The sequence below is a fragment of the Capsicum annuum genome, chromosome 9 (genome assembly GCF_002878395.1).
Source record: "Capsicum annuum cultivar UCD-10X-F1 chromosome 9, UCD10Xv1.1, whole genome shotgun sequence".
Lineage (NCBI taxonomy): Eukaryota > Viridiplantae > Streptophyta > Magnoliopsida > Solanales > Solanaceae > Capsicum > Capsicum annuum.
This window is the reverse complement of record NC_061119.1, coordinates 205,845,936-205,855,584: the sequence shown is the minus strand read 5'-3', so window position 1 is coordinate 205,855,584 and position 9,649 is coordinate 205,845,936. Positions and strand designations below refer to the sequence as shown.

General features: G+C 31.8%; 1 long non-coding RNA gene across 7 annotated transcripts; it reads left to right on the top strand.

Moving 5' to 3' along the window:
- LOC107841953 lies at positions 1-7,020 on the top strand. 7 transcript variants are annotated; one of them, XR_007044552.1, is made up of 5 exons: positions 1-326; positions 1,487-1,554; positions 1,642-4,475; positions 5,064-5,132; positions 6,678-7,020. It is a non-coding gene; the product is annotated as an uncharacterized LOC107841953 (long non-coding RNA). The 7 variants fall into 7 exon arrangements; XR_001665517.2 differs by having other exon boundaries at positions 1,635-4,475; XR_001665515.2 differs by lacking the exon at positions 1-326 and having other exon boundaries at positions 335-1,554; positions 1,635-1,749; positions 3,087-4,475.
- Positions 7,021-9,649: the final 2,629 nt, after the last annotated feature.

The window sequence follows — 9,649 nt, the reverse complement described above, 5'->3', positions numbered from 1 at the left end:
TAGATTAATCTAGATTTGGCAAGTACTCCTTGTCAACATTTTTTTATCGGGAAAATTGATAAGTTTCCTATTCACCTTAATCACTATTTTCAAACGCATATTTTTAAACAAAAATATATTATGAACTCTATTGGAATAAAAAATGGTAGCTGAAAGGTTCAAGAATTTCTTTGTTCTAACTTAGTTTTTTCGAAGCATTCTGACTTGTTTCTTGTTGGATTCTTCAAATCATTCCGTGATGTTTATTGTTAAATTTCTATAGATCTTTGAAAATAATCTCCATTTATGTTGGTTGGTATTTGATTTTGTGGTCTCTGAAATGTCTGGTAAGTTCTCCTTTTACTGTAAATTTTTTTTCTTTTTTTTTTTTTATATTTGAACATGCAAGTGAAATCTGTGATTTATTAGTGGTTGAATTTGTAGTAGATGTCAAAAAATAAACTCCAGTTATTCGTCAGTATTTGATTTATAATCTCTGTAAAGTCTGAAGAATTTTCCTCTATTTGTGATTTTTTTTAATTTTAATTTGATCATGCAATTGAAATAATCTATGATTTATATTGATGAATTTATAGTAGATGTTGAAAAACAATCTTCTTTTCTGTCAGTAATTATCTGATTTCATGATCTTTATAATGTATGGTATGCTCTATTATCACTGCAACATTTTATTTACCTCTTTAACTCGAACATGCAAGTGAAATTGGAGATGATGCAGCTAAGCTGAAAAAAAATATAGAATAGAACAAAATTTTTTGATTAATATAAGATTTGAAGCTGTATAATGATGTTATGGTATTTTCTTGTTTCTTTAATCTTGTTTTTATGCTTGCATGTCATATAATAAGTCGTGTCTACTAATATCTCAGCCAGGTATGATGACCTTCTGAACTTTTGGTGTTGTTTCCTTTTTGAGCTTGTAAACTACTATCCAATGGTTATAGGTTCAATGAAGCCCGGGCTTGTGCAAAAGCAACCCTGTCATTATTTGCTTCTGTCATAATGTTCTTGAAGTATTTCCCCATTTAGTCTTCTCAATCTTGTCTTTAAATGCTTCAACTTCTTTACCACAATGAAAATTTTATATCCCTTAATGTCATGCCTCCATTATTCTTCTACAATGTCTAAGAAGTGTAGATGGCATGTCCACCCATTGCAAAAACTTGTAAGCAGATCTAAGCCTTCTTGGTCCATCCAATATAGTCACTTTGTGTCAATTTGATTGTAATTTTTAATTTGTCATTATAACTATGGTTAAATGGTAAACATATCTTTACCATCTAGTAGAATCAAGTTTGATTCCTTCTATTGGCCAAGAGTTATTTATCTACTTCTAAATTGTAAATAGCATTATGTACCTCCTTAAACTACGTTGCTAGCCAATTATTTTACTTTTTTTTTCCTCTTGAAGATATTGTTCTCATTACTTTTTGGAAGTTGACAGGCTTGCCTGATAAAGTGTTGACCCGTGGATATTTTGTTACAGTCCTTGATCTCAGCCACAGCTCAATACAATATCTTCCTGCCATAATTGATAGCTTGAGTTCTCTTCAGGTTAGTAGATTTGACTCCTTTACATATCCTTGAAATTGTGATGTTTTCACTTGTTTGAGGAGGAAATTTTGTTTCGGTAGTGTTCAGCTTACCAGAAACGATTCTCAATGGAAATGAAATTATGGATAATTCATTAAGCTGGGAAGAGCTAGCTTCTCTAAAGATTCTTGTGTTTATTTCACTGAACGAAAATCAGTAAGTAGCAGTTATTCCTCAGATATTTCCTTCATCAGCATACTACTCTCTGAGTTGAATGAGATTCGCCAAATTGTTGCATCACTCTATCAAATTGAAGTTCACACATTCTTTTCTGCACCATTAACTGATGAGTACACCAAACATGTAGGTACATTTGAGTGTGATGGATGCAGTGTCATAGTTATAATTTAGGGGATTATTTTGGTAAAATTATAATATGAAAACTGAAGTATATCAGTGGGTAGTATAAAGCAATGTATCCTTCATTCAGAAAATTCATGGTATTAAATTTTTTGATCAATGACATTCAGATGTTGTTGCGTGTTATAATTTTATTTTCTAATACCGCTTACTTTGTTTACCAACCTCAACCATTTATCATATGCCATTATTTCTAATAAAGATTTCTTATATGGTTGCATTAACTAATCTTCTTCTTGGTATGTAGCATAGCAACATTGCCCAAGAGAAATCGGCACTTTGACCTGTTTGTCTAAGACAACATCATATTGCACTTAACTATTTAACAAGTTTTCTATTTGAGATAGGTGTGCTTCTCTTATTGAGGTAATGAAATGGGTCTTATTGCCCATTTAGTAACTGGACTAAAGGAATCCAAAATCATCCTATCATTGTTCTGATTAGAAGGGTTAAGAATTCAAAAACTAAACGTGAGTTGACTGATTAATGGTAAGAACTATTTCTTGGTAAAATTTAGCCAGATTTGCTAGAGAACTAGGATATAATGTGTGTAATTAAAACTTGGACAAATTTACGATAACAGATTGTAGAGTATATATTCACTTGTAGTTCAGATTATGTGTGTCTGTTAATAGAAGATACAACTGTTTAAACTAAAGCAAAAATGTGAACACTCTTACACAATACATTGATATGTAACTTTAGCCAGTGAAAGGATGGAGATTTATCCCATTAATGGTGAATGAATTATAGTGTATTCGTATTCAATTACTTCATAATCTTAGATCATATGTGTGTGAAGTATGCAGATTCAAGGATAAATTTTTTCCGAGTACCGTGTTGCCATGTCTATTCTTGTAGGTGCTAATATCTCATTTGCACATTTAGTGTTTGAGTTTTAAATTGTTGAATGTAAATAAGACTTCAAGGTTAAACTACAAAAATGTTTCGATCACATTGTCTATTATTTCAATTTGATTTTTGTGGTCAATTTTTTCTATTTATCGAAAATACTGGTTATCTAGATAATTTCATTTTTGCTACATGTCCAGCCTGATGTGTAACTCTTCTTGCCTACTAATGATACTTCTTTCTTCTTTACCATTGATTATATCATACTGTTATCTTTTTAGTCAATAGTAGAATATGGGTCGGCAATTCTGGAGTACTTCATATTTTCGTCAAGTATAGCTGACTACTTGAAGAAAGTATCACTTGTCATCGGTTTAGCAGGTATATTGCGGATGGCGATTAATTCAACTTAAACCTTCCATGATGGCTGAAACACAAGTATCTATGTATTTTAGGTGCCCTTTCTGGTTTGATATGTTAAAAGAAAGAAAAACCTGATATTCTATCAAAAAAAAAAACCTACATCTTATACTTTTCTTAGAGGAAATTCTGCATAAGTTAATTCTCTTGCTTCTTTATTTGACTTATTTGCCTCAAACCAACTTAAAAATTGTGATTCTCTTACACTTGGTTTATTGCCTGGGGACTTTACCTCGAGAGGTATACGATCGAACTGTAACAGAAACATGCTCTTATTTATAAATTAAATTATCTTGCTGTACTTATGTTGCTGGTTGTATTGATAGAAATGGGAGCAGTTTTCATGATTGACTTTGTTATTTATAAACTGTAAAGAGAACATATAACTATAAGAAAGCAACATTCACTTAAGCCATAATATATGAAAGCATGCTGTAATAAGGAAGATTGTGAAGTTTAACGATGTCAGTAAGATATGTTCGTTTAAAAAATGTATAAAAATGTAGAACTTAGAAGATTTTTGTTGGCTCCTTAGATGGCTTCTTGACATCACTTTAATTTTATTACCCCTTAGGGTGGGATGTATACAGACCTTACTCCTATATTTATGTTGTAGAGAAAATGTTTCTGATAGTTACTATATACTCGTATATTGAATGAAGTAAGAATGGGATGGTTTATGTAGTAGTATTGAACATGCTCAACCTCAACTCACTTCACCTGATTGCATCACAAATCATCGTTGTACATGGTTCTTGGAGCAATATGTTTTTAAAATTATATTTGTTATCCTTCTAGAATGTGGATAATCATGAAGATGAAAAAAGGAAACTCTTGTTTTTTTTATACTTCTTAACTGCTGAAATTGTTCATGTTGTGGAATTTCCTACTTTTTTGTTTTTGCTATTTGAAATTTTGATCAGTTAAGCTGGTAACAAAATTTAAACAATAAAAAATCCTTTGCTTGCTTCCTTTCCCTTTATAGCAATCTAATAAAGGCTGCTAGTCCCGGCATTTTACATACGGGTAAGAGGTAATGATGCCTATTGCTCTAGGTGAAGAACCACTTGATTTAATTGTATTTCCATCTTGAGAGCTTGCAAGAAACTGAGGCCTTTGATGTGTGTTGATGGAGTTGATATGAAGCCCCTAATTGAAGTTGTAAATAAGGGAGTGTACATTGTCGTTGCTAAACTTGGAAGGCTCAAATATATGCTAGCAAAGAAATTGATGAACCTTGAAAATTGCAGGTACTTACCAAATCTTTGTAGATCCCTTATTGAGATAATATTTTGATGTATATATGGTTGTTGGGCTTTTTTCTATACTTTGGATATAACTTTCTCATCCGATTGAATCTTTGTTATAATAAATATATCGAGATAGTATTTTGATGTATATATGATTGTTGGCTTTTTTTCTATGCTTTGGATATAGCGTGCTCATCCGGCTCAATCTCTGTTACAACAAATTTGTTGAGATTATATTTTGATGTCTATATGGTTGTTGGATTTTTTTCTATGTTTTTGATATAACACGCTCAACTGATTGTTTGTTATAACAGATATAATATTAATTGAACAGATGAAGAATAACAACAGTATGTGGTACATAGAACGATTTATTTACTTGTACCTAGCTGCTAATGATATAAAGATTAGGGGTTGCCTACATTCTTATTAGTTGTCACCTGTTGCTTCCTTCCTATTGCTGCTATAACACATAATATGTGGTAATGTCTAAGTCTACGATACCCCATGCCTTTGAGAGAGTTCAAATACTTAAATACCTGTTAAAATCTTCCGTAACATACACTTTTGTTCTGCTTTTACACATAGTGAATTGTTCAAGAAAGGATACACAACAAAAATGATTCAAATGGGTTGTGGATTATATAACCATACCAGGTAAGTCGACATTTCATTCAAACATCATTTTTCTTTGAGCATAGTGTATTATAATTTGCAGCATTTGGCTTCTATTTTTTCTTCTGTGCATGAAATCATTCTATGTTGTTCTGATGAGAAGGGTTAAAAATTCAAAAACTGAACGTGAATGTCTTAGTTAAACTTAGCCAGATTTGCTAAAGTCCATGGATATAATTTGTATCCTAAGTCAATTGTTGAGTAAATACAAATTATTGTAATCTCGCTTCAGCATTAATTGCATATTCTTTTATTATGTCAACTACCTTGAAGGCATTAAGAGCTGGGTGGAAGTTGGAAATTCTAGTATGTTTAGGCCTAAATTGCTACTTCCTATGGGTTTGCCAGAAGATGTTTGGGTTATTGACTGATGCCTTTCCCTTTAGAGGTATACTACCTGTTACAAAAATATGCTCTTATTTATACATTAAATTAACTTGTTGTACTTAGATTGCTAGGTTGTATTGATAGAAATGGGAGCAGTTTTCATGATTGACGTTGTTAGTTATCAACTAGAAAGAGAACTTATAACTATAGGAAAGACACATTTACTGCAGAAGGAAAGCCACATTTACTGCAGAAGAAAAGCCACTTAGACAGTTATTTAAAATGGATAAAAAAAACTTTCTTAGGTGCAGAATGTGTATAAAGTTTTACCGTCGTTCCTACTAACTCATTTACTTGTTATATTTGTTGGCACCTTAGATGAATGCTTGGCATTAGTTCTATGTTCTGTGTTTTAAGGATTAGCCATGATGTAATGGAAATTGATATTAGGTAGGTGTTTCTGGTTATAAATAGTGTAATATTTGGTGTTTGCTTTCAAATTTCATTTAAATAATAGACATAATCTATTTAAAAACTTACTAGGATACAAATAACTAATGATGAAATTCACAATACCTAATAATTTGCTAGATTACTATTTGTAGACTAAAATACAGAGATAACATGACAAAAGTCATTCATATGCAGCAGATGATAGTTTCTTTTCCTTTGTAAATCCTCTGCAAACCTTGTTGATTAAGTGATGAAAATTGACATCTTCATCAACTATGACTGATTTGCCCTTTATTGATGATCTAGTCCTCTTTGCATAAGTCTTCAAGGGAGTGAACATGTCAGTATCGTCCGTAGTTTCCTATTGTAAATTAAAAAATTAGAAGTTAAGATAGAATAATATATTACAAAGAATTTTAACAGGTATTTATCAAACATATATTTGTCAATATGTAAAAATAAAATGAATGTGTAATTACTTTGAATTCCTTTTCTTCGGCTGAAACTTGACTGTTTGCATAAAATAATTGCGTAAAAAGCGTCAGGATTAAAGCGATCGTTCACTTTCCATAGCCGAACAACCAAGACGTTTAACTTTCATTGTATTTTAGTGATTGTTATGTCGTTGATGAAGTCTAACATTTTTTTTATAGAGAATGAAAGTATATGTAGATTGTGGTAAGAATTAAATGAATTGAAGTAGTTTATGAAGAAATCAGTGATAACATTAATATTTGATGTATGCAGGTATATGCAGTTTGTGGTAAGGATTAAAAGTACTGAAGTCGATTAAGAGGAAATCATTGGTTACATTAACATTTGAAGGTTTCTATAGAAAGTAAGGGTTGTAAGAGTTGTAGTGGTATATGAAGGAATCATCGGTTACAACAGAAGATGAATTGAATTTATAGATGTAGGGGAAGAAAAAGAAGGGCAGTTAACAATTGAGGATAAGAAAAACGGCAGTTGTAAAATACGTAGGATACCATTGTGCAGTAGATAAGTGGATAAATAAGATGCTGATAAAAGTGTTGTAATATACTTTGGTATCTAATTGAAATAAAAGAGTTAACTCTATAATTTTCTTTTATATATTTCCTACGTTAATACTGGAATAAAAAGAGTACACCCTCTAAATTAGTTAATATTTTTGAATCTTTCAATTGGTATAGTTTTACTGAAACTGAATTTACAGTTTTTTGTCGATAGTTTATAGAAGTTGTTAAACTTTTTACATATTTTTCATCTTTTTAGTTATTATTTCAAACTTAATTATTTGAAAATTTAAAAATAATTAAAAAAATAGTAACAACAATGGGTATTTTAAAGGATGACATGGACGAATTAAATGTAAACTTTTACATATTTTCCATCTTTTTAGTTATTATTTAAAACTTAATTATTTAAAAATAATAAAAAATAATAACAACAATGGATATTTTAAAGGATGAAACGTGGACAAATTGAATGTACAATTTTACATATTTTTCATCATTTTAGTTATTATTTCAAACTTAATTATTTTAAAAAAATAAAAAAAATAGTAACAATAATGGATATTTTAAAGGATGACATGTGGACGAATTAAATGATGGCATTTGGGTGAATGAGTGTAACGATCCGAGACTACTTCTTAGTCGTTACACGGTATTTACAGTCCCCAGGGACCACAAGTTAAACCATGGGCTGGTACCTGCTGTGAGCATTGAATAATATAATCATGAATGCAGAAGAATAACTGAAATGCCATAAGGTTTTTAGTAATGAGATAACTACTAAATTATGAATCTGATAAAATACTGAAATATGAATAGTTTGAATTGCTAACTGTAGTGTCTGAAAAGCCTTTAAACTGAATACTGCGAGTTGATGGGACTGACCCCCAACTAACTCTACTAACTACTAAGATAAAAACATGAAGTAATATAATCTGTCCTCGGATGATGAGGACTCACCAATGCTATTGTAGTGCTGATAATATGAGAATCTAGGTGTGATCCGGGAACTGAGCGTCAGCACCTATGATATGAGACATCATTGTGCAAAAGAAAAGGTATGCAATCAGTTCTTTGAATGTACTGGTATGCTAAATGAGGTAGGCTGACATGCAAGGTTTCATGAATAGGAGTAATAAACTATGTGAATATATATGTAAAGCTTGAAGTACTGGTATAGGACCTGAAATCTATGAATATTGGAAATATATAAAGCATGTAAATACTATATATGCATAAGAGTCTATAAATACTGAAAGTACATAAAAAGTTGTAGGCACTAAGGATGCATGACCAAGCATATAATATGAACTGAGTAAAACATGTAAACAGAAATACTGAAATAACTGGTATTTGTATGCTTTGATCAGACAACACTAAAACTGAATGACTGACTGGAGCTGTAACTGAAACTGGATTTGAGACTGTGAAAGGTATCATCTAACCGACATTCTCCAATTTGAGCTAATCGGGGTTCAACCTGTAATCCCAGTTGGATGGGTGTTAATATTGTTCTACCGGTACTAACATTGGCTGTGTGGATCCACTAGACTGATATAATGTCCAAAGGAATAAGGGTGTCAAGCCTGAACTGACCGTTGACCCCTGCGAGATAGTCAAGTCTAATCTGACGGGTGACTTCTCATATCCTACGCTGGCTAGGTAGTTCTGGAGTATAGGGACTGCTACTAACGACTCAGCCTATTTGATGGGGAAGCCACCATCTGTACACTCCCTCGGTGCTAAATCCTTCTCCCAACTGAAAGACACTAAGATACAAGACTATTTTGAGTTTAATGACTGATATCTGACTATTCTGATAATGCTTATAGTGTAATCTGGAGACTATTCTTAATGTACTGAGACTAAACTAAATAAATAGCTATGGTTTTTGGGGTATTCAATACCCCCAGGACTGAAAGAAATATTATTGAAAAGACACTAAAGCTTAAAGGCCAAAACATAAAGGCTCTTATTAAATAAATCACTCTTGTAGGCATTTTATCAAACACTTATATTTCATAGTTTAGTTGACTCATGGAAATAGTATAAAATTTGAAATAATAGCATGAATTTAAAATTTATAACACTAAATCATGATCTAATCCGAAGAATGACAATATTAAAACATGGGAGATTTGATAACAATGATAATTCCATTAAAGTATGGTATAAAATTAATATTCATGGTAGTTCATGGAGATTCATAGTTTTAAATCTTAATTTAATATCATAGATCTTGAAAAGATGATAGGTTTGTAATTAAAATGGATACTTGGACTCCATAGATGAAAGGAATCCATGGATGAACATCAAACATACCGGACGATGAATTTGGAAGGATTGATGGAGAGTTCTTGAGATTTGTCCTTGATTCTTGAGAGCTAGGATTTCTTGTTCTTAAAAAAGGGGATTTTTAATTTGAGAGAAAGTGAATAATGATGAGTATTTTGGTCAATTAGGGGTTTAATTTCATGTTTAGAGCGAGTTTAGGGCTTAGGAAAAAGACTCAAATACCCTTAAACTAATTTAAAAACACAAGCTGCAAACTGAAATCTTGATTTTTGGCCTTGGCGTAACGCGACGCTATCGCCCCGTGTCACTGGAATCGGACAACTGGGAACTAAGGGCTTGGCGCGATGTGGAGGAATCGCGGTGCCCTTTTGATTCTGAAATTCACCCTTGGCGCGACGTGCCATTATCGCGACAGGACACTGGAAAAAG